Here is a 24,813-nt window from a genome sequence, read left to right as displayed (position 1 = left end):
GGCCAGGTTTGCATCCTGTGTTTATTGCCCACATTACTCACTGTTTTGTTACCTGAAATACGTTTAATTCCTATTAATAACGAGCACTGTAGGGCATAGATTTCATCACTGGCATTAAATTACTTTATTGCAGTTTACAAAGCAGCTGCCCGTGATGGATGACGCACCAGCTGAAGCCAGGGCCTTCACACACGAGCCGCTCACATGCGTGTGGACATTGCACAGCGGGAGTGTGTAGTCAGAGGCAATGTGTTTTCTTGCACACTTACAGTAGCACGTGAAGGTAACCTTTTGTGTGCTTGGCCCTTCTGTGGGGTGCCGCTGTGCCGCCCTAGACCGGAGCCTGCTTTATTGAGAATCTCCTAAGGGCTGGGTGCACAGCTCAGGGCTTTTGAGGCTCTTGTCTCCGTGAACTCCAGGGCCCCATGTGGGTAGGGGCTGTAACCTTCACCATAAATGCAGAGACAGAGGCTCGCAGAGGACCTGCCTGCGGTGCACAGTGGGGCCAGCCTTCAATCCAGCCAGGCCTGCTTACACGCCGCCTCGCACGTTCCTCAAGCGCCAGTCAGACCAGCTCATTTCTGCCCTCCCTGCCAACCTCGCAGGCAGGCCCCTTTAAGATCAGGTGAGATGATGTTTTTTCGCTGAGAGGCCGCAGGAAGATTACTCATTCTTTTTAATTTTCTTTGGTAATACCGTTTGTGTCTTCCATTAATGGCTGGAAGAGTCTCCTGTCCATTGGTTCCCCGCGCGGCCCCCCTCCGTGCGGGGTTCGTAGGAAATGATGTCAGAGCGTGAGAGGGTGAGTGGTCAGGGGGCCTGATAGAACTGCCCTTCTCCCGCCCACCGGGCACACACACTGCCTTTGCAAAAACAATTCCCTATTTGGCAAAGGGCAGTGTTTGCCCTGGGATGGGACCTTGCGGCCCTGCACCAGGCCGTGTTTGTTCTGGCATGAACCACAGAGATGTCCGAGCCTTCCATGGTTGTTGAACTTCCTGGATTTCTTATCATGCAGCCTGCCCTGCCAGGGAATGGGTGAAATGCTGACTGGTGCCCAAGAGACCAAGAGGGGATACTGAGAAGTCCCACAAGCCCACTCCTGCCCCCAAGGGACAAGCAGCACTGGGCAGGGCCGCTGAGGGCTGGTGGGGGCAAGGGAGAAGGAGCCGGACAGACCTATAGGTAAAGCCTTCCCTTTCTTTAACCTGGACTGAGCCGGGGTGCCTGGGTGGCTCAGTCGGTTAAGCGTCTGCCTTTGGCTCAGATCCTGATCTCAGGGTCCTGGCTCAGTGGGAGAAGCTCAGTGCTTCTCCTTCTGCCTCTCTCTCTGCTCATGTTCTCTCTCCTTGTCGCTAAACAAAACATCTGGCCTGAGCCTACATTCCCACGCCTGAACCCCACTCCTGAATTCTCTGCTGTTGAGTCTAGTCTCCTCACTTTCCCTGGATGTCCCTTGCCCGGGCCTGGGCCATGCCTGCTAAGTAGCACTTTCTGTCTCCCACGTCTCCAGTTGACACCCTAGTGGGGAGGTAGAATGAAGGAACGACCGAAGCGTTCTGAGGGTGGGGCTGGGCCCCACACTATACTTTCCTGCACCTTTCCCTTCGCCTGGGTTCCCTGACCTTCCAGAGCTCCTCAGGATGTTTGCCCGGGGATGCCAAAATGAACCCTCAGGGAGCCCTGGGGAGAACGTGTCTCTGCCCCATCGGAAAGTCACACAACACCGCAGCTGGGGAAGGCTGAGGTAGGAGTCAGTGGTGATGGGGTGGGCGGGGGGGGGGAGGGGGTCCCTGGCTCAGGAGTCGGCCAACCGGGGTCAGGTCCCAACCCAGCCTTCTAGCGCCAGGACCTGTGCCTACATAGAATGAGTGTAATGGCAGCTCCTTTCTTGGGAGGCTGAACTACAGTGAGAGGTCGATGAAGTTCCACGAGCACGGTAGGCAGATTTTAGCAGCCCCTTATGTCACCCTAAGGGGATTTCAGACAAATGGTTGACCTTCAACCACCTTTGTGCCCTAATCGCGCTATTCCTTGACTGCCACCTCCAAGGCTCCTTATTTCACAACAAACATATGGTTGCAATGGTCCATCCTCTCTGCAGATGAGGGGACTCGCAAGCTGGGGCTGTGGTCCAAGGACACGCAGTCTGTAGGTGGCAGAGCAGGGTTCAGTGCAAGTTGGCTTGACCCGAAGTGTGCTTCTTCTTCTCTGTGACCTCTGCCACAGTCCCTCATGCTGACCAGGGGTCCTTGAGCTTTCCTGGCCCTCCTGGGTCTGGTGGCTGAGGCAGGAGAGGCAGCTGCCAATGTGCAGTGAGCTCAGGGAGGGCCTGGGGTCCCCTTGGCAGACCCCCTTGTTTGCTACACACCCTGAATTCCTACCATTACTCATGCTGCTGTGGCTCCTGTAGCATGTGGGCAAGCCCCCTGGTGTAATGCAATCCACTGTCTGCATCTGATGGCAGGGCACAGCCACGGAGGACACACCGGCACCTAGTATCTGAGGACGGGGTCCCAAGCGGGGGATGATCTCATGAAGAGGAGGAACCTTGGGTCCTAGAGCGGCCACCCTGGGACCAGGGCTTGTCACCAAAGGGAGAAAAAAGGCTTTACCATGGAGAGCAGAGAAGAGGAGAGAATGATGTTGAGTTCCTACTATGTGTGGGTGCTGCCTTTATGTACACTGTGTCATCCAGCTCTCTCAAAAACCTTGTTGGGTCCCCATGTTATAGAAGGGGAAAGAAAGCACAGCAAAGTTAAGCAATTTGCCCAAGGCCACACAGTTAATGCCGCAGAGGCAGGCTCAATGCAGGCCTGTGACAACTTTGTAATTTTGCCAGGACGTAGTTCCCTCTGCTGCAGATGTGCTCATGGGAAGGGATTTGTGTCTTCAGTGGAGCTAGCTGGCCTGGGTAGAAGCAGGGTTAACCAGCAGGAACCGTTGCCCCATCAATCAAGGGTCCGGCCCTGGCAGCTCTTGCCGCCCACCTGGGATGGCCAGAAGCCTGGAGGTGCTTCAGCCCAGTTAGTCATCCCAGGTGAGCGGCAAGCAGGCACCCATCGGGAGGTTTGCCTCCACCCCCCACACTTGAGATGAGAAAACAACAAAAGTACTGCATCTGGCCTCAACCCTGAGCTCGGTGCCCAGGCGCATTACTCACTTCCTTCCTGGGACCTCCATGGGAGGGGGTGCTGACTCCTGCCAGCACTGTGGGTCATAGTGGGGTGCAGGTGGGTGTCGCCGGATCACTCACGTCCCCTCACTGGACCCCATGGGGACCCAAGGTGAGCCAGGACATCGGGCTGAGCCTAGGATGCCTCTGCTGGAAATATATATTAAATGAGAATAAAGCGATTTGGCTCCACTTGAAAGTAAAGTAGGGTCTCCAGAGAAAACGGAGATAAAGCAGTGAAGTCCAACGACGAGAAACAGTCTGCCCCAGTGACAACCACTGGGTGCTTTCGTCCCTGCCCTTCACACACATGGACTTGATAGTTGGTGTTGCTGTCACCTTTCCTGGGTCCTAAGCACCCCCGGGCTTCCCCCAAACCATTTGTTTACCTGTTCTAGCTTTTGGAGGGAGGCGATGTCACTTCGCTCTCTAGATGTGCAACGGAAGCTTCAAGAGCTTGACAAAGCCGGGCTCACACATACTGAGATACAGGCAGAGAGGAAGGATTCGGACTGCAGAGTCCAAGTTCCTGGAGAGTACCATAGCCGCTGCCGTGATCCCGCATCTGCTCCCTGGCCTCCCATCAGAAGCACGTCCCCACCGCAATGAGTTCAGGGCAAACAGCAGGTGTCGTTCTGTATGCGATTCCCCATGCCATGGCCGGAGAGCAGTCTGCCACCCTCTCCTGGTGCTGGCCACCTTAGTTATTTCGAATTTCTCACCATTATGAGCACACTGCCGGGAACTGCTTCGAGTTACGGTGATTTCTCTGGGCAGTGCTTACCGTGGATCGTGAGGCCAGAGGGTGGGGACACTTTGAAGAACTTCTAGGAAGCACCGCCCCGCCCCGTGCGGGCGCCTGATTTCAGCTCGCTGGGCAGAGATGAGACGGCTCCTTCAGAGGCTCCGTGTGGCCCAGCGTGGCGCTCCCTGCTGATGAGTCACGGGACGCAGCACACACAGCTGAGCCTTCCCAGGGGCGCAGGTGTCGTGGCCTCTGCCACACTTCAACCCAAGCTCAGGATTGAGGCCTGTTTCAAGGTGATAAAAATGAGTCTCCGAGAGGCGAAGTCACTTACCCAAGGTCACACAGCCTGGGCCCAAACCCACGTTTTGCAAGACGCCAGCCACTAATTCTTCAGCAGTTCTAGTTAACTTTCCCCACCAGCTCAGCGCCCACAGGTGCCAGCTTACCGTCTGAAGCATCTCCTGGAGATTTTCACAGAGACTGGGGTTTGGCTCAGTCCTCACCTCCTGCTGGCCTCTCTCTAAATTATATTTTAGGCTCTGCCCACTTCTCTGCATCACCTCTTGCTGGTTCAGTAGCCTCTGGAGGTTTTGTGTCTGGTGGGCTCGTGCTGAGCCACTCTTGCCCTTTTCTCCACTTAGCAGTCAGAATGGTCTGTTAAGGACCCAAATCCCCCCAGGTGGCTCCCCTGCCCTGGCCTTTCAGGGACTCCCCCCTGGGTGTGAGGTGACTCACCTGGAAACCTGCTGAGATGAATTTGATTCAGTGCCTGCCCCATGCCAGGTACAGTGCTAGACACGATGGGAACAGAACCAGACACAGAACTTAGGAGGCCTGCCTCCTGTGTCCCCTCCTTCCCTCCCTCCCTCCCTGATCCTGTCCCATCCCTACCTGAGTGCCCACTGGGCCCCAGACATTGGGGCCCTCCTTTCCCTCATGCAGACAGGCCAAGCCTTCACCTAGAACACTCTTGCCCTTCCTCCCCGAGTTCTGACTGCTTCCTTTCTTTCCCAGAAAACCCTCCCTACACGCAGGCCGGCGCTGTGTATCTCACTATTGTCTTCACAGAAGACATATGCCTCCCCCAAAACATGTGCCTCCCCAAAGCACACCCACCCACACACCACAGCTTCCCCTAGACAAATTGTCTGTTCATAAACTTTCGAGGAGAAAGGGGATAGGGGAATGAATTTCTAGCCACCTTGGTCATGTTTTTGCATTCATAATAAATATTTTCACATTCATTTTAAAAAAAGTCCAACAAAGACAGCACACTCCATGAGAAGAGTGACAGGATATTGGCCACATCATAATGATAGTTGTTCATTTCAATGGCTCCCCCCACCTGGGTGGAAACCCTTCTGGATCGCCTTCCTCACAATTTCAGTAAGACCCTTATCAATTATTTGGTGAGCCAAGAGGCCTTCCTCCTCCCGTGTTTGGTCTTCCACGAACTGGACTCACTGATTCTGGTGATCGCAGTGACACGGCTCAGAGAAATCTCCTGGTAGAAGGACTTAAAGGCCTCTTGCAGTGGCCTGGGCCTGGCCCTCTGCAGGTGGGGTGGAGGTACAGCTGGCCACATCCCTCCGTCTGTCCAGCCTTCGAAAGAGCCACCCTCTGCCCCTCTCTGATTCACCCGCAAAGGTAGTTATGAGGCTCGACTCTTCTTGCTGTCCTCACTGGGCTTCACGAGGCCTTAGTGCAAAGAACTCCTCAACTGGGCCGTGTTTCCTCTATTATAATCGCCACTTTCTGATTTTCTCTCTTCCTTGATGTCTTCAGCAGGAGAGTGCAGAAGAGCTAGGGTGCTCTTAAGCCCTTGCAGCGGGAACAGGAGACAGGGAGGGATCACCATTGACACCTGCTGGTCTGTAGCCTGCCAGGCCTGCCAGGCCCCAAGAGGGAGAATGGGATCCTCCAGGAGTGAAAGAGACCAGCCCAATGACAGCAAAACTAGTTTTCCTGGGTTGAAAACCATGAATTCCCAAATAATGAGGTTAATGAAAAGATGGGGTGAGCACATGTGACCATGTGCCAGAGCTGCTTATGACAGCAAGGCTCGGGTAAGTACCTCCTGGGTGCCAGCTCCATGCTGGGCATCGTGAGGGCCACACACGGTTTCTGACTACTGGAGACTTGATGGGCTGGGGGCCTGACACAAGCTGGGGCCTGGACAAAGCGCTCCTTCTCAGCTTTCTGCTGATGAGTTGAGTAGCACTGGACATCACCCATGGGAAACTATTCTTCCCAGCTCCAGCCAAGACTGGGGATTCCTTCTTGTGGAGAAGATTGACTTCTCTTGGGAAGCCTTTTCTCTTCTTGCCAAAGGCAGAAATGAGGTCTCTTTTTTCTACCCTGAAACTCTGAGCTTGACCCACAGGAAGGCACTGGGCATTCCTGCTGGACAGGCCCACAGGACTGAGGCCTGGCTGAGTTGGGGGCCCCCTCCTTCTGCACCCAGAGGCTGGATGTGCCTCATCCACGTTCTGGGTTGCAGGCCATGGGTTAACCTAGAAGGAAGGAGGAGTAATTGTACAGAAGTCAGATATTCTGCAGCGACCCCAAGCAAGGCCAGGCTTCCTGGTAGGGCAGCAAGGCACATGAGGGGAAGCACAGCACAGGGGAGTGAGGGCAGGGGAGCTGGTCAGCCCCAGGCCTCACAGTTAGGAGTGGGCCCATTCCTTACATGGCATTTGGTGAACGAGAAATGCATGCAGAGCCAGCTCCCCTAGGACAAGTGGCTTGCTTGAGGGAAAAAGTATATAGGGATGTGTGTGTGTGTGTGTGTGTGTGTGTGTGTGTGAAAGTGCTGAACCACTAAAAGTTGCACACTTCAGAGCCCAAGAGATGCTGCTGAGGCCCCCGCCTAACAGCACACAGCCCCCTGCTTGGGCTCTGGAGGCCCGGCCCAGCTAGCGGCACCAGCTCTCAGGCATCCGCCAAGGGTAGGCACACAACAAATATTTACCCACCTGGGCTGCTTCCTGTCTCCTGCTTGGAGCTGGGGGCTGCACTGAGGCTGGTGGGATTCTCATGATACCCTCAGCAGCAGAGACTTGGAGCCACATGACCACAAGGCATGGGGGATGGTCTCCCAAGGGGACTGTGGCCTCACTCAGGCAGGTGGGACTCCCTCCTGCTGACAGGCAGTGGACAGTGAGCAGCACTTGGATGGAGTTGTGGCCACAGGTGGGCACGCCCAAGGAGCTCTGATGGGTGTGGGAGAGGAGCTTGAAGCAGCCCGCACTTCCCGCAGATCAAGCAGAGGCTCGGAGAGAGCAGAGTTGATGCATTCGCAGGAATGTAGCTTCGTGGGACCGTCAGGGTTGCTTTTGGTGAGCAGTTCCATTCATTCAGCAAATATTTACCAAGCTCTGGCCAGATGCCAGGTCTTGCCCCAGAGAGCTGTTGGGAGGCTCTGGGAGGTGACGTGGTGGCAGGAAGGGCTCAGTGCTTGCTTGCCAGCAGAGTCATGCTGCCCACAGGCCCCACCACTCGTGGGAGGACTGGAGACAGAGTCCCTGCGCATCAGAGAAATTTGTCTTGTCTCCCTTCTCTCCTTGGACCCACTTGGCTATGGAACGGATAGATCTGAGCCTTGCTTATGTGAAAGCTGTGGAAGGAAAGAGCCAGAGCAAAGGATCAGAACTCTACCTTGAGGCCTTGTTGCTTGTAGCCAAGGGCGCTGGAAGCTCGAGGCTACCCTGCCAGCAAAAGTAGAATTGCCTCCTAATCCTTCCTTTGTCCTTAAATTCTTCTTTCTCAGAGAACATCAGAGCTGCAAACCACTTTATCTTCCTGTCCAGTATCACCTTTCACTCTGTTCCACTGGCCTGGGGGCTTTCTCTCACCTTTCTGCCATGGAACAATCCATATTTGAAGACCTCCAAAGACAGGAAGCTCAGTACTCTCTAAGCACACAGGTAGTCTGAGTGAGTGGCTGTCCTGAGGCCAAGAAGGCAGCAAGGGGAGGCTGGAGCACATGAGAAGGCCATGGGGACTCAGGAAATGCTGGTGTGCTGGGAGAGGCCACAGGAGACAAGGACAGGGAGCCCGAGAGCCAAATGGTAGGCACCTGACCAGCTTGGAAACCAGTATGCACAAGACACATGGACTCTGTATGTAGACTACCTGCTACCCTTGAATCATCCACTGCCTGACGCCCTTGGGACCTGGCGTGGGGAATGGTGAGAGCCAACTCTTCACACCCCCCAGCACAGCACATGCCTGGGAACATGCTTGCATATGCGTGGGCCATGCAGGAGGCCAGAAAACAAATGGCAGTAATGTCCACCTTGCCAAAAAGGCCCAAGGAACCACCAAATCCAGAGCTAGCATGCTCCAGCTGCATACTCAGGCCCCAGACCCCAGGTGTCCCCGTGGGACCGGGTTGATGGAGGAGTTGAGCTTACTATCAGTTTCTGGCAGCTTCTAATGAGTAATGAAAGGGAGTAGATCCAAGTTTTGCCAAACAAGTGATTGACCTTAAGTGCAGCAGGGTAAACAGGACTCTGGAGGAGGAATTGGCTCATTGTTGGACCTGGTGGAGACCAATAGAACCTGCTACGGGAAGAGGCCATTAGGCATCTCTTGTTACATCTGTCGCTCTTCTCTTCACACATCCAACAGGATACAGACCAGTTTTCTAAGGCAACTGGGCTTGCTCAGCTGCTGTGAAGGCCTGGGTCTGTGAATGGTTTCTGCATCTTTCTGGATGTCAGTGATGCTCTGTGTGGCTTGTGTGTGGCTTCCTGCCCTGTAGGTACAGGCATACATAAAAGTCACGTCTGTGGTTCAGGGGATGAGTTCAGACTCCAAAGCTTTAAAGATCCCTTTATGCATCCTGCCTGCCACACTCCAACCTGGCACTGCTCTGCCTCCCTCTTAGGTCATCTGTTGGCCACATGATAGGCACAGTGGGAAAAACATGAACATCAGGATCCTGGAAACTGGGTTCCAGTGGAGGTTCCCTTGCTTACTAGTTGGTTGCTATTGGACAAGAACGTATTTACAAACATTTTCTGTGTTTGCAACCAGGAATAATAAAAAATGATCAGCCCCAAAGGCTGTGAAGGGAACCAAGTGGGTTAAGACATGTGAGAATCCCCCACTGAGCTTGTCTGGACCACACAGGTGCCCCCTCCAGCAGAGCTGGTTCCCTGCCCTTGGCCCAGTGTGGCCTTAGGAGATACTTCCTTCATGGGGAGCCTGAGTGGTGGTTGTGTCCCCCATCCCTGGACCATGATGACGCCCCACTGTTTTAGGCTGGAGCATCCACCTGCCTCTGTGGTTCTGTACCCATAGCCAAAGGACCCTAACCTAGCTCTGTGGACAGCCCTAACCAGACATGGTCAGCACACCCAACTGCCTGGCCTCCCTTGGAGGTGCTGGTGCTCAGGCAGCTGCAGATTCCTGGGACATGGGAACAGTCCTGGGGCCCTCTGAGCATGCCCACTGCCACCATGCTCTACCCAAGCAAGGACAACAGGGTTCACTGTCTAGAAGAGACATTGGCCCCAGCACTCTGGTCCTCTTCATGTCACTACAACCAGGAACTGTTGCAAACATTTCATCAGGGCTCAGAAGAACCCAGAGGAAGAGAAAACACACACAGTCTACCTCAATTTTGCAATCTCATGAGAGAGATCAGCTTAGCACCCAGGAAACAATTAGAGAACAAGATAGTGTCCTATTACCAACTTCATGTGCCTCAGAGGGCATAAGTCACAAGTCTTTGTTTACTCAGCTACTAAAGGGTTTTCATGCTTAACTTCTCAGAACCCCAGGGAACTTTCATGGGCCTTAGGGGATGAGGAAGGACTAGTGGGCAGGGACCCAAGATCCCCCATGCTTTAGCTCCCCACCCAGAATAATCAACACTTATGTGTTCTCTATTGGCGATTACGGTTAATTTTATTGGAGGGGGGAAAAGAGTGTGGAAACTACTGGATGAGCTGAATTATAAGGTTTCTGAGCTTAGAATTGTTATTTAGAGAAGGAGCACGGAATGCTGTACAGGAGGAAGAGAGAGCACGATACATACGGGGCAGGAGATTTCATCTGTCCCAGGCTAGCAACTTGCCTCTCCCACTGGCTGGCTGTCAGGCCCCCTGTGTTCCTCTGGGTGGGGGTCCTAGGGTTGCATGGGTCTCAGAGCTTGAGGTGAAGTTCTTCATACACCCTGCAGCCTGAAGCAAGCACCCTCTTCACCTGCTGCTCCATGGAAGCCTAGCAGTGGGTTCTGCCGGAGGGAGAGCCAGCAGGACTGTGTCCTGGGTGACATAGTTTTACGGTCCGTTTTGGCTAAGAGTAATCTTATCTCTTCTACTTTGTTCTAGCAAAGCAAACAATACCGCGGTGATAATGCTGTATAAAATTTATAATGCACAATTGCATGATTGATATGGCACATTGAACTGTGCATACTGTGGGCACTTGATAAATGTAGGCATGCCCTTTGTCCCCAAGGTAGGAGAGTGGTGGCATTGCAGTGAAGACAAGGACTCTATTTACTGAAAAACATTTTTGTCATGTCCAGCTCCTCATCTTGGCATCATCCCAGGCATCTTCCAAAAAACATCAAGAGGTAGGAACTTCTGGCCCTATTTTTTAGAGGAGGAAACAAGGCTCAGAGACGGTGACTGATCAGTTGAGGGTGTCAGAGTCTGTATTTGACCTAGGACTGACCCCGAGCCATCGTTCGTTCTGTGACACCGCCCTGGTTCTCTCTATGCAGCCCTTGCCAGGTCTGAGGCTGTGATTGGGAGGGAGTGGGCAACAGGGGTGGGGGGGCAGGGCTGGCACCTCTTCCTACCCACCCCATCACCTTGACATTCTGGGTCTTAAAATTCCAGAAGGTTGGGAAGGGGGCACGGAAGAGGTAAGCTCTGGAATCCAGGAAGTGGTCACGGGGTTTAGAAAATCCCGGGCAGTGGGCCATGGCTGGCAGCAGGGACTTGGCCGAGGAGGGGCAGAGGAGCAGGTCCCAGGTCTCGGCAACCAAGTCAGGCAGCCCCGATCAACGCCACCCTGGAGGGCTGCCTCAGTGAAAGCATCGCTGCTCAGCCCGAGCTCAGCTTTCTGCGCTTAAAAGCACAGAATGGAGCACAGAGGAGAACAGAGATACCCAAGTTCCCTCAGCGAGTTAGGGGTGAAACCCATCTCCTGCCTGTCTCCCACACGGTTCCCAGGTCCCAAGTCCCTCTGGGCCACACACTGAGCTCTGGTGTCCTTCGGTGCATGACCCGCTCTGGTTTTACCTGCTCGCTTCTCCAGCCATCAGCCAGTTGAAAGCTCATCTGGCCAGGCCCGTGCTTTTCCTGGTCTTCCTCCTGCAGCTCCCAACCTCAACTTTACCCATCAACACTGTCCGTCGTGTCGATGGGCATTTGTACAGTGTCACCTGACCCATTGACATCAGGTCCCCAGATCCCCAAGACAGGATGGTGGGAAAGATGAGGTCCCTGAGAGCAGTTCTGATAATTTGAAGCCCAGCACAGCCATTTACTCTGGATATGAGCCCAGCCCTGACTCCGGGAAACCTCTGTTTTCCATGTGCCAAATGGGCAGGATGGCCAGCACCACATGTCCCCGTGCAGGATGTGATAAACACAAAGCCTTGGACCGTGCTGACTGCTAGGTGACACACATGCTGAGCTCTCAAACAGTCCGTCACCTGCAGAAGCAATGGTCGATCTTCCTTGCTCTCAGGGTGGTCTTTATAAAGCCTGAATTGGCCAGCAATCTTCTTGGTGGACCTCCCATGTCCTTCCCCATGTCATCACCAGCTCTGAGCTCTGGGAACCCCAAATTCCTACAGCCCCAGCGCATACTTGCTTATGCACTTCCCTTCCCTGCACCTGCCTCTTCCCCACACATACTTCCAGGAGATCCTGGGTCTGAGGAGGCCTCCTGACATCGGTAGCTCCCACCTGACCCTCATCCTGGCCAAAGCCAGAGAGATGGTGGGTGGGAGTATGGTGTGCGTGCACATGTGACCAGGTACAGGTCAGGTCTCTGCTGCTCAGCCTGTCACCTGGTTTCCTTCCTAGCTGACTGCTTTATTTTGGCATTTGGCTTGAGTCCTCCATGACTTCCCCATTCTGTGGGCTTCCTTCCTCCTTCAGGCACTGTGAGCTCACCAGACAGGTTTTCTTCCAAGCCAGGTGGCTTTAGTGAGGCCAGGAATCCAGCTGGCCAATCTGGAGCCCAAAATGAAGCCCTGTCCCACTGCTTTCTTCTGGAAACTCTAGGCCTGGAAACTCTAGGCCTGGCTCGAGCAAGAAGCATCTGTAGCCCAGAAACCCTGAGGACTTGGCAACTGCCTTCCCCCATGCCCTAGGCTTGGCCTGGAACCATCCCCCAGACCATTGACATAACTGTGAGTTGAGAAGGCTATCTCTAGGTGTGGGGCCTGGTAACTGTCAGGTGGGGAGAGGCTCCTCTCCAACCCCACTGTCTGGGAGCCCAAGGAATGGGCCAGAGCAGGAGCCACTGTTGCTCTGCATTGCCCAAGCACCAGGCATTGCACCAACACATCACAGTGATGGTGACATCTGACTGTCACCATAGGAAAGGGGCCATCGATAGTTACATGCTGAGGACATGATAGTTCCCAATCTGAGCCCATGCTCATGCTCCTGGAGCTGTGATTTCATGTGAAAATGGGTCATTTAGAAACTGCACACCAGTGCCAGGGATGTGAAAGCGTCAGAGCCATACCATGTCATCAGGAAACCCCAACATCGCTAAGGTGACCTCTCAGGAGGGCACCCTCTGGTGGAAGAGTCCTGGTGGAGATACTCAGGCAGTAGTAACCCCATCACCTTTCCTTCCCTGGCCACCACCCTCTGGCTCTGGGTTGCAATACCTGAGCTCAGTGCCCAGCAATGGATGGTTCTCGGTGAAGGCCAATCCCCTTGGCCTTCTGCCCCAGATGCACTGTCCTGCTGTGTAGATCAGCTGATCCTCAAGTCATCCCACCAAACATGATGAACCCTTTCTAGCACTGGGAGCTGATGAGCCGGGTATGATAAGAATCACAGATGTGGACTCAGGTGTCAGGGTTCTGGCTCTGGCTCTGGCACTCAACATTTAAGCCCATGTGGGCAGATCACTTCATTCCCCTGGGTCTCTGTGTCATCATTGGTTGTCATCCCTACAGCAGGGATTCTCGTGAATGCCACAGAAGATGCAGTAATATGCTACATGAAGGCCCTTAAAATGTAAAAAGTACGATGAGAGATCTCACTATCACCGTCCTCATCACCATTCGCAGCGTCCACGGCCAGAGCCTAAGGACCTGAGGTGAAATCAACAAAGATATAAAGCCCCTGGTGCAGAGCCAGGCCCACGGCCAGCCCTCAATAAATATTGGTTCTCTTCCCTTCCTACCCTTTCTGAACCTCCTCAAGCTGGTGGGTAAACAAATGCCTGCCTAGTGACTCCCCAAAAGAGGAGTTAATACGTAACATGCTGTTCTGGGGCTTGCCAATCCAGCCGGACTCCTAGAAACATTGCTACCTGCCAGCCAACTTCATACACTGGGTTGTAATCCACTGGACTCCTGCTGCCCAGGGCAATTTCCACACTGCTTCCCAGCCGCCCTGCCTGGTCGGGAGGTGTGAGCCCAGGCCACCGTGTGGGTCACCAGGTTCAGCTCTGCCTCTGAGTCCTTTTGGCATGACGATGTCTGCTGACATACAGTGTCATCCCAGGGAGCAAATCCTGAATCCCAAAACAAACAGATACACCCAACTAGCCCTCTGTTGTGCTCCACATCTCTCTGAAGACTTAATGTCTTTATTTCCCTTTTATCTCTCTGGTTCTTCATACAGATTACGGGCTAACTCAAAATCCAGGCTCTGGTTGTGTACGTGTGTATGTGTATGTACCTCTTTTTCTTATCAAGATCAAGAATTCCTTTTCAGATGGAAGTTCACAGTCAGGTGCTATGGGCTGTGATTGTTTGGTTTGGGTGTGTGTGCCGTGGCTAATCCAGCCTTCCTCTTCTTGAACCCAGAAGTCCCAGAGAACTGGATGTGGACTTGTCATTACTTTTGCCCCTCGAGTGAGGAGTCATCTTGAGGGCAATGCTCCTCTTCCTTCTGCTCAAGTCACTTGAGCACCATTGCCCCAATGCCCCCTGCCTCACAGAGGCAGGGGTGGGCTAGGCAGTCTGGGGTGAGCTAGGCATCTGGAGGAGGCAAAGGCAAGGCCTCCGTTCAAGGAGCATCTCTCGGGTCTGCCTGTCAGCCACAGGCTGATGGGCCCTATCTTCATTCAGAGGCAATTGGCGCCAATAAGAAGTGCTGCGTGCATCCAGCAGTTTGTGAACCGGGGACTTCAGGTGTTTTCTCTGAGGCCTGAGGCCTCAGGGATGGGAAGAGTTGGTAGATCAGAGTCAGCGAGGGAGCTCCTGTGGGCATCCGGAAGTAACACTGGGCTGGTTTGTAGGGAGACTTCTATGTGAAGGAGACCATTAGCAGAAATGCCGTCGAGTTCAGGGAACTAAGAGGGATGGAAGGCACCGAGGGATTGGCCAGTGTGGGAGCTGTTTCCACCCCTAGGGCCTAAGTGCTGGATTCAAAGCTAGAGATGTGGAAGGAGGCTGTCCCGCAGAAGCTGGAGCTCCCAGGGGCACCACCAGTCCCAGAATGAGACAAAAGAGGGCAAGCAGGATCCCCTGAACCCCCCTGCCCCTGCCCTGTGCAGTACCCTGCCAGGACTTCCCATTGGAAATCCAGATGGGAGCCAGGGGGTAAGGAGCCCGGGGGACATGCTCCAAAGAGAGCATCTTGCTGGGGCACAGAGCAGGGCAAGGGCAAGAGGGATGCGAGGGACAACCGAATTATCAACATGCAAAGCTCTGGGCAGGAGTTTGGTGACAGGGTTCCAACCCCCACTTGGCCACTAATTCACATGCTTTTTGGCAGGTTGCTCTGCCATGCTCAGTATCAGCTGCTTTCTCTGGGAATGGAGGTGTTGGACAAGGTCAGTGATTCTCAGGGCTTGCTGCACTTACTGCTTGTGCACCCAGGACAATTTTAACAGCACACTACTTGTGTCTCAATAGCCACTCCGCCCCTCTCCATCATGGAAATAGAAAGAAGCCATGTCTGGGCTACCTCTCTTTATTGTGTGGTCCACCACATGGCACATTTGTAGTTGGACCTGAACAACTGGCAGGTAGAGGGGAGATTCATCTGTGAGCCCATCCCAGAGGGCTTGGGGCTGGTGTGAGGTGACTGTAAATGGTCAGGACAAGAGGGGCCAATGTCACTGACTTCTGTTTATGGTGGAGATATAAAGTTTCCTTGTAAAATACTTTATTGGGTTTTTTAAAAAAAATAAGTCTATTGAAGAAAAGTGTGGCTGTGGATAGACGGTGTGGACATGACAAGAATCATGAGGGTGATGGTGGTGGTAATGAGCAAGTGATCTTGCTATAACTGAAATTTAAGGAGGAAATAATACCAAGGCTACACAAACTCTTCCAGAAAATGAAAGAGCTCATTTTCAGCTCATGCTATGAGTTCAGCATTACTTTGATATAAAAACTAGATAGACACACTACAAAAAAAGACTTCAGGCTTATCTGTCATGAACATAGCAATGAGCAAAAGTTTTAATCAAATTTAATCCAAAAACATGTAAAAAAAAAATTGACCATGACCAAATGGGGCTTCTGAGAGGAATGCAATATAGTTTATTTTTTTATTTTATTTTATTTTATTTTTTGCAATATAGTTTAATATTAGAAAATCAATCGATGAAATTCACCATACTAACTGACTAAACAGGACAAGCATGGGATCATCTCACTAGATGCAGAAAATACATGTGACAAAATCCAGCACCCATTCATAATACTTTCAGCAAAGTAGGAACAGAGAGGGGAATGCCCTCAATCTGACAAAAAGGCATCTCCAGAAAACCTACAGCTAATATCACACTCGATGCCAAAAGACTAAGTGCTGTTCCCCTCCAAATGGGTAGAAGATTCAAAGAAATACATCACCAAAGAAGCTACGTGGATGGCCAATCAGCACAGAGAAAGATGTGCTTTTCATCAGTCATTCAGGAAACGTACATGTAAATCACAAAATACTATTGCGCATCGGCCTATGAGAAGGACCCTTCGGGTTTGTTCTGCTGTGTTGCTGAATGTCTGCCCGGCAGGAGACACCTGGCTACCTCTAATTTAGCCTAGGAGACACACATCGTCTTCCCACCCTACTAGATGAGCTCTTAGCTTCACTCAGAAACCACTACATCCTGCTTCACTTTTTTCTTTGGCATTTTCAGGAATGAAAAGAGAACCATCAATGTATGGAAACATCACGGTCCTTGCAACAAGGGGAGGCAGAGTACAGTGGCGGGAAAAGTCTAGGCGACACTGTTGAGAAACTTCTCTGCACCAACTTCCAGGGTCCCTATTCTGACCCCGGTCTTTTGTCCACTTGCCATGTTCCCCCGTCCTAAGTGATGAGCACCTCCAGCACTCCTCTGCCTCTCCAGCACCCTGGGGCCTCCCTGACTCCTCTTGTTCTTCCACAGCCACATCTGGTCCTTCTCCGGGTTTGCATGGACCCCCACCTTTCCAGTGTGTGTGCAGTAGTCCCCACCTGCCTGCACATCTCGTGTGCACTTTTGCCAATGTTTCCCCTGGGATCTGCAATAAACCCTCTGCCTGAGAGCTTTCCCATCTCCTCTCATTGGGAGACATTCACATAGGTCTCTGGTCAGGCACCACTTCTTCCAGGAAAGCTTCCTGTTTGACCCCTTCCGTTACCACTGTTCCTAGGGTAGGGATGTCGTGTCCCAGGCAACCTGTGTAAGCCACTGAGCCCCCAGCAGGAGTGGGTAAGGGCCCTGGGAGAGCTGAAGCCAGCACTCAGGATGATGCTGAGCAGTCGTCCCTGCTAGGAGCAGGTTTTTTTTGTAAAATGATCAGCATACACCAATAGCAGAGAGGACAATTTATTTATTTAGTTTTGGGACAGAGAGAGCCCACATGTGCAATAATGTGGGGAGGGGTAGGGCAGCCCAGGTGGCTCAGTAGTTGAGCTTCTGCCTTCGGCCCAGGGAGTGATCCTGGAAACCCAGGATCAAGTCCCATGTCAAGCTCCCTGCATGGAGCCTGCTACTCCCTTTGCCTGTGTCTCTGCCTCTCTCTCTCTCTCTCTCTCTCTCTCTCATGAATAAAGAAATAAAATCTTTAAAAAAAAAAAAAGGTGGGGATGGGGAGAAGGAGAGAGAAAACCTTACACAAGCTCCACACCCAGCGCAGAGCCCCACATGGGGCTTGATCTCACCATGCTGAGATCATGACGTGAGCTGAAGCCAAGAGTTGGAAGCTTAACCTACTGAGCCACCCAGGCACCCCAGAAAGAGCAATTTAAAACAAGCCCTCTGCACCTGTCAGTCAGCTTTAACAATTATCTATCTATTGGGGCCAGTCCCAGCTTCCACCACCTGTTGGGTCCTTTCACCCATACAGACCTCAGTATGCCTCTCTAAAAGAAAGAGCCTCTCTTTCAAAATTCTTAACGCCATCATTATCAAATAAAAAATATGAACAAGACATTTTTAATGTCATGTAATATCTATCCATTGACATTTCACCTATTGTCTCCCAAATGTCTTTTACAACCAAGTATTCAAATCCAGACCCAGATAGACGCTGCACATTACTTTGGCTCGTTACCTCTTCCATATCTCTTTAATCTGCAACAGCATCCACCCTCCGCCTTTTCTCTCTAATGCTATTTGTTAAAAACAAAACAAACAAGCAAAAAAACCCTGGTTCATGCCTCCTTAGAGCTCCCCATGTTCTGGGTCTGGCGGACTGCTGATTGCATCTCCATGTCATTGTCCCGCATATCCCCTATCGCCTGTATTTCTTATCCACATATGGTCAGACCCAGAATCTTGGTCAGATTTGGCTTCAGTTTTTCACAATGCCCTCTGAGAAGTGGTGCTGTGTGTTACCTGTTGCATCATAAGGCGCATGTCCGATCTCCTCTTTCTGTGACATTACAGCTGATCTGTGGGTCCAGGTGCTGTAGGCTGGCCCATCGACCATAAATTTCCCAACATCAGCCTTTTGGTTCATGGTTTTAGTGGCCATGGTGGCCCATTATTTTATTAGGGTTTGCAAAGTGGTAATATGCTATTATTCATGTGCATTTTCTAGGTGAAATTTATCTATAACACTCTTTTCTTCATTAATGATTTCCCTAGACTGAAGTTTATATAGCAAAGGCAGGAAAAATGTTTGATCCTTTCTCTTTTAAAATAATAATTTTTAAAGGTTTTAAAAAATAAGCTGTTGGTTTCCTAACATCCTCCAAAGGCTATTGGTTTTTGGATGAGTTTTTAAAAATATCATGAACTCTATATTTGGGTTATTTCAATAAATTTTAGTTATTATTATTTTTGACAATAAAGTTACCCCAGCATTGGTCAATTAGAACCATTTTGAGTTGATTCCTTCTAATAACTGTAGAAATTTGGGATGACTTCTTTGCATCTTGGTATAACGAGATTGTGTTGCTCACCTTATATTTGTCTTACCTCAGCCCTAAAATCATCCATTTCTCCCAGGCTCCTTGGTTCTTTGGAGACTCCAGTCTGGAGCTATAATGCTCCTGCCTCCGAGATGGTGCTACTTGCAGGGCTTTTCAGTGAATAGGCCTAGGAGGTATCTGTTTTCTTTATGAAAAGGAAAACACATCATTAGTTTATATTGATATTTCCAATTTGGGTTTAAGATTACAGGATTTTTAACTTTCCCTATACTGCCTTATACTTGTATCTCTTTGCTATTATGCTGAAAATCTTGGCTCCTAACTATATTAACATCACTCTTTATCCACAAAGCAATAGGGGTTCTTAACCCAGTATGAATGGAAGGGCTTTGGGACTGTATGTATATGTCCCTGTGGCTGGATACAGAATGGTGTGGGGTAAAAAGTGTGAGTGTGTGAGTTGAGTGAATGTATGAGTGTGTTAGCACATGGGCATTTTCCTTAGGAGAGGATCACAGTACTCATCATATTGTCCAAAGGATTCTCAGTCTTGGTACTACTGATGTTTTGGGCTTGGTGGCGGAGGCTGTCGCATGCACTGCAGCACCCCTGGCCTCTACCCACTAGATGCCAGTAGCACCCTCTCAGTCGTGATGATCAAAATCTTCTCCAGACGTTGCCCGAATGGCTTCTGGTTAAGAACTAACAGTCTAGAGCACCAGAATATTACAAGTCTATTTCACAGGCTGCAATATTTTTAACATTTCTGGAATATTGTGGAGTGGCTTTCAGAAATGCCATGGGAGGACTACAGTGATTGCTTTAGTTTGCTAGAAACTTCATGACCAAGTACCACAAAGTGAGTGGCTTAAACAATGAAAATGTGTCATCTCACTGTTCCGGAGGCCAGAAGTCTGAGATCAAGGTGTGGGCAGGGTTTGTTCTTTCTAAGGGCTGTGAAGGAGAATCTGTTCCATGCCTCTCTCTTAGCTTCTGGTGGTTTGCTGGCAATATTTGATGTTCCTTGGCTCGTAGATGCATCAGGCTGATCTCTACTTTCATTTTCACATGGAGTTCTCCCTGTGTGCACATCTCGGAGTTCAAATTTCCCCTTCTTAGAAGAGCCGCAAGTCACACAGGATTAGAGTCCACCCTAATAACCTCACATTGACTACATCTGTAGAACCCCTATTTCTAAGTTCTGGGTTCCCCATTCCAAGGTACTAGGGGATTGGGACTTCAACGTATCTTTTTTTGGGAGTCACAATTCACACCATAACAGTGAGGGCACTACCATCCTCGACTAGCAGCAGGTGGACAGCAGCCATTGAGAACAGACGCTTGGAGCCGCACCTTCTGGCTTGCAAGTTCACCATTTGCTATCTGTGCATCCATGAAATGAGGTAATGCTTTCCCCAGTTCCTAGGGGAGTTACAAAGAATAAAGGAGTTCCCATGTATGAAGTCTTTGGTCCGGGGCCTGGCACATAGTAAGTGCTCTGTGGGTGTTACATGAGTAAAACCATCAGTACAGTCGTTGAGACTATCATCAGTCCAGGGCAGACTGGCTGTGAAGGGTACATGAAGGAAGTAATGACACTAGTTCAGAATCCGGAGCCTCTTCACCTTGGCTATGCTTATAGGGCGCCCTTCCCTAAGGATAAGAGGAAAGAAGGACTTCATTTAGTGTCTTCTATGTGTGTAACATTGGGGCAAGGACCTCACGAATAGATCTTTTTACTACTGAGAATGAATGAGAGGCTTGCGGACATGGATGAACTGCATGGCCCGGAGACCAAGCCCATTCTCCTTCCTCTCCACCTCTTTCCTGTGGGTGAAGAGCATGGGAGCCCTTTCCCACCACCCTCATACTCTCCCAACTTATCCTGGTGGGGTGAGCCCTGGCCAGAGCACCAAGAGCCCTCTGGGCTACTCTGGTATTCAGCTCTTCACTGCTTAGTCTGCAAAATAGGGGCTGAGGCACCTGCCAGAGCCTACCCCATGGGCTAGGTGCAAAGATGATCTGAAATGTGTTGGCACTCCTGACCAGTCCAAGTGACACGTTGCTAGGTACCTCAGACACACGAAGCTTTGCAGAGTGAAAACCCCCTAAGGAGCTCTCCTTCTTAAAGTTGGCAGATGGATTCTGGTCTCAAGACCACCAAATCCCACATGACAGATTTAGAACCTATACACTTGTTCTTCCTTTACAATAAAAAAAAAAAAAAAACCTTAACATTAGACACAAAGCCCATTTGCTTACATATTTTGCAAGATTGGACTGTCCTTACAGTTTACATTCAGCCGTGTTTGGGGACATGGTGGCTGCCCTCTAGGTGTGATGGAGTGTAGCCAGCAGGAAACTGAGGCCTGCTGGGACAACAGGCTCAGCTCTGCCCTTAGGTTGTCCAGTGACCACACACAAGACAGACTCCTCCCCACCCCCGACTCTCAGGGCTGGCGCTCATGGCACTCTGCTGTTCCCTCTCATGCCCTGAGTCTTTTTTTTTTTTTTTAAGATTTTATATTTATTTATTTATGAGAGACACACACAGAGAGGCAGAGACATAGGCAGAGGGAGAAGCAGGCTCCCTCAGGTTCCTGGATCCCAGGACCCCGGGATCACACCCTGAACTGAAGGCAGATGCTCAACCATTGAGCCACCCAAGTGCCCCTCATGCCCTGGCTCTTTCTCAGTGCTGTTCTCTGCCACCCTGCAAATGAAAGCTGGCCAATCCCGGGGCAGGAGCCACAAGGACATTACACACAAGCCCAGTCCCTGTGCACCTGCCTTCACAGACCCCATTATCTTCTATACCTTCATGTTGGTTTGTGGGACTCATCAGATCACAGCTGACCACCTCTACGTGCTTTATACTTACTTTTATATTCTTCCTAATAACCCAGAGGAATGATACTCTCCATAGTTCTATTTTTAGACTTTTAATTTTAAAATTAAAAAAATTTTTATTTTAAAATTTTATTTACTTTAGAGAGAGAGAGAGAGAGAGAGAGAGAATGAGAGCACAAGCAGGGGGAGCAGCAGGCAGGGAGAGTGGGAGAAGCAGACTCACCCGCTGAGCGGGGAGCCCAATGTGGGGCTCGATCCCAGGACCCTGGGATCATGACCTGAGCTGAAGGTAGATGCTTAACGGACTGAGCCACCCCAGGTGCCCCCTAAACTTTTTATACTGAAATAATCTCAGACTTGAAAAATGTTGCAATTGTACCTCATATACCCTTTACCACTTCCCCTAATGCAGATGCCCTGTGGACCCTGGTAGGCTACAAAAGCCAGGACATGGATGGAGGTAAGACACTTCTAAGTCACCTACACAGTCCTTGTTTAAATTTTGCAAGTTTTCCCACTAACATCCTTTGTCAGTTCCAGGATGTCCCCAGGCTGCATTTAGTGCTCGAGTGTCCTTAGAACCCTCCAGGCTGGGACGGCCTCTCCCTTTGTCATACCTTGGTTTTCATGACCCAGACACCTTTGAGGGGTTCTGACCAATTATGTTGTACAAATGTCTCTCAGTTGGGGCTTGTCTTATGTTCCTCATGTTTAAATTCCAATTGTGCATTTTGTGAACCACATAAGGGAGACTATGCCCTGCTCAGTGCAGCACATCAGGAGACACTTGGTGCTGCATTAATCTCATTTTATTTTATTTTATTTTTTCATTAATCTCATTTTAAAGATGGGCAGACCACAGCACTCAAGAGTCAAACACTCAAAAAAAAAAAAAAAAAGAGTCAGAAACTCAATAAAAATGCAGCTAATAGCTAACACTTGTCAAGCACTTACCCATGCTCCAGGGTAGGTAATATATGGGGATATATTTAATCACTTATGTATCTGGAGCACCATTAGCAGATTCCCCTGACTCATCAGCCAGCCAGGAAAGGAATGGGGAGAGGACAGAGAGTGGGAAGCAGGGGCAGCCAGAGTAAAGGACAGACACGTCCAGGAAGGGGCCCTCGGAGGCAGGCACTGGGCCTCCTGGGTGCATCAGACCCAGGCAGATAGGGACAGAGCTTGGAATAGAAGCCCCAACAGAATAAACCAGGAAGCAAAGCTCCAAGGCTCTGGCTGGCCATAGCTGGAGAGTGGGCATGGGGGTGGGGGTAGGGAGCACCCTGGGACCTTGCAGGGTGTGGGCTTGCTCTGGAAGTCATGCTGAGGGACAGCCTGGGCCTGAGCCAGATGGGAGTGGCAGCTATAGGCAGTCTTCTCTCAGTTCTGCTCACAAGGGCTGGGAACAGTATCCCCACAATGTCCCCTTCAAGGGTCTCGCAGCCCAAGCTGGCATGGGAGGGAGGAAGGAGGGGGTGACTGCCCCCACACTCCTTCATTATGAAGATACGTACCTTTCATGCCCTTAGCCCACTGCCGTCCCCATCTGGTCCTGCCAGCTCCACCTGCCTCCTCGCTCCCTCTGACTCCCCTCTGAGCTCCCCACCCGACCACCCCTCTTCCTCCTTGTCCATCCCTTCCTCCTGTCTCTCCCTTCTGCCTTGACCTCTCTTTTTCTGTGGGACTCAATAAATGAAACAGTAGCCATGGGGACAAGAGAGTCACCATCCTGGGCCCTGCTGTCTCCCCCCATCTCCGCGGGTCCTCCACTGCCCAGCCGGCTCCTCTTCGGTGATACTCCTGGCTCTGGGCACCTCCAAGAAGCAGCTCTTGCAAGTTTTGTGCTCCATCAGCCATGGGCAGCACCTGCTCTACCCGGGGTAAGGGGAAAGATGGGGAGCATTTAATTCCTGGCCCTCAGACTCCTTGGTCTTGGGCAAGGCCAGTGATAGTAGCCCCATTCAAGGGATGAGGGAAATGAGGCTGGGCCGGTTCCTCTGTGGGCTAACCACCATCTCTCCTGCTTTCCTGCACCTGTTTCCTTTGCCAGACCAGCAGAGCCCCATGTGCCGCTGACCATAGCTGCAGTCTGAGGGTCTGAGATTTCTGGTTTCCCTCTCCAGACAGCCCGGGCCTTCTAATACTGGGAGAGATTCTGGCTTTAAATGTTCTGTGTGCATTTTCCCACTGGTTTGTAGGCTGGCCACCTTCTTGCCATTCTTCCTTTGGAGGCGAGGGTGAGGAGGTGACACACAGAAAGGGGATGCTTGTATTTGACTGACTTGGGTGTCAAACCAGCTCAATAACTTCCACTTTCATCATCGTCACCTCCTGCCTGAGTTCTATTCTCCCGGACATCTTGAACCCCGAATTACATTTATCCTCTGGGACCCACCTTGTAAAACCCGCCCACTGCTGTGACCCACTTAGGGATCTTCGATGTCCCATCTGTCACCCGGAGCCACAGGGTGCCTCACCTCACCATGCCATGGAACTCTCATTGGCTTCACCTCCCCTGACCCAGTCTGGATAGGAGCCCCAGGGAGAGGGTGGCAGGACGGTGGACCCCTCTCTAGGTGTACACTGCTGGGCATTAGGGCCTCTGGGTACAGTTGTCCCAACTGTGCTGACATTAGACCATCTTTGCCTCATGTTCCCAGGCTAAGGTGAGTCTTGTTTGCTAGCTGGTCAGCTGGGATAGAGTCCAGAAGCTCTGTGTGTGCCCCCTATTGCAAGGGAAATGTGCTTTGGGACCTGGGTCATCTGTGTCCTCTCTGACCCCATGCAGAATGACCTATCCCCACCATCCCCACCTCTCCTTTTCTCTGGTCACCTGTGCCCATCAGTCCTACACTGGGGCTTATGGCTGAGTCTGGGCCTTTAAGGGGCTCTAGGGGCAGTGGATTCTTAGGGTAGCCTTCTTGTTAGCTGTGTCCACGCCAATGCTTCTCCCCTGTGGGCTTCACAGTAGGGACTGTCTGGCCACTGGGCCCATGGCATATGTGCCTGCCTCCTCGCTTCTCCCTCCTGATACTGGGACAATGTCTTCCAGAATTCTGTCCCTCCTCCCCACTCCCCAACCACAGCCTTGCTGGTCAGCACACTGTGTATTAGCTGCTCAGTAAATATGTCAGGGGAATGGATCGTGGAACATTGATGGATGATGGAGCCCATCATCCTTGGGCTATGGAACCATAGATGAAGAAGGGTCACAGGTTCTGGACTAGCCTCTTCCCAAAGAGTGGAAGGAGTTTCCCAAGGTCACAAAGCTACTGTGATGTGGCATATAATCAATTGCAGTGTTCCCCACGTACTCTATTTACTGTGGGGACTAAGTAAGATACTCCTTGTAGAGCACTTAGGGCAGTGCCTGGTCAAAGTAAGCCCTCAGTAGATGCTCGCTGTTATCACTACTTTATATCAGGTTGCCATTTTTGCAATCAGAAGTGGTCACTTATCAGTAATTGCATATGGCTTGACGCATTTCTTTTCTACTCATAACT

General features: G+C 51.3%; 2 long non-coding RNA genes across 2 annotated transcripts in view; one reads left to right on the top strand and one right to left on the bottom strand.

Moving 5' to 3' along the window:
* Positions 1 to 24,813, top strand: part of LOC144291686 (uncharacterized) — a 57,646-nt gene that overhangs the window by 27,744 nt on the left and 5,089 nt on the right. The window contains exon 3 of the long non-coding RNA XR_013359076.1: positions 21,720 to 21,767. This is a non-coding gene — a long non-coding RNA (uncharacterized LOC144291686). The remainder of the gene's footprint in view (positions 1 to 21,719; positions 21,768 to 24,813) is intronic.
* Positions 97 to 4,717, bottom strand: LOC144291685 (uncharacterized). Its single transcript, XR_013359075.1, has 2 exons — positions 4,659 to 4,717; positions 97 to 4,206 (listed from the first exon to the last, which is right to left on the bottom strand). It is a non-coding gene; the product is annotated as an uncharacterized LOC144291685 (long non-coding RNA).

This window comes from Canis aureus, chromosome 20 (assembly GCF_053574225.1).
Source record: "Canis aureus isolate CA01 chromosome 20, VMU_Caureus_v.1.0, whole genome shotgun sequence".
NCBI lineage: Eukaryota > Metazoa > Chordata > Mammalia > Carnivora > Canidae > Canis > Canis aureus.
The sequence above is the reverse complement of the archived record's forward strand: the minus strand, read 5'-3'. Positions and strand labels throughout refer to the sequence as shown.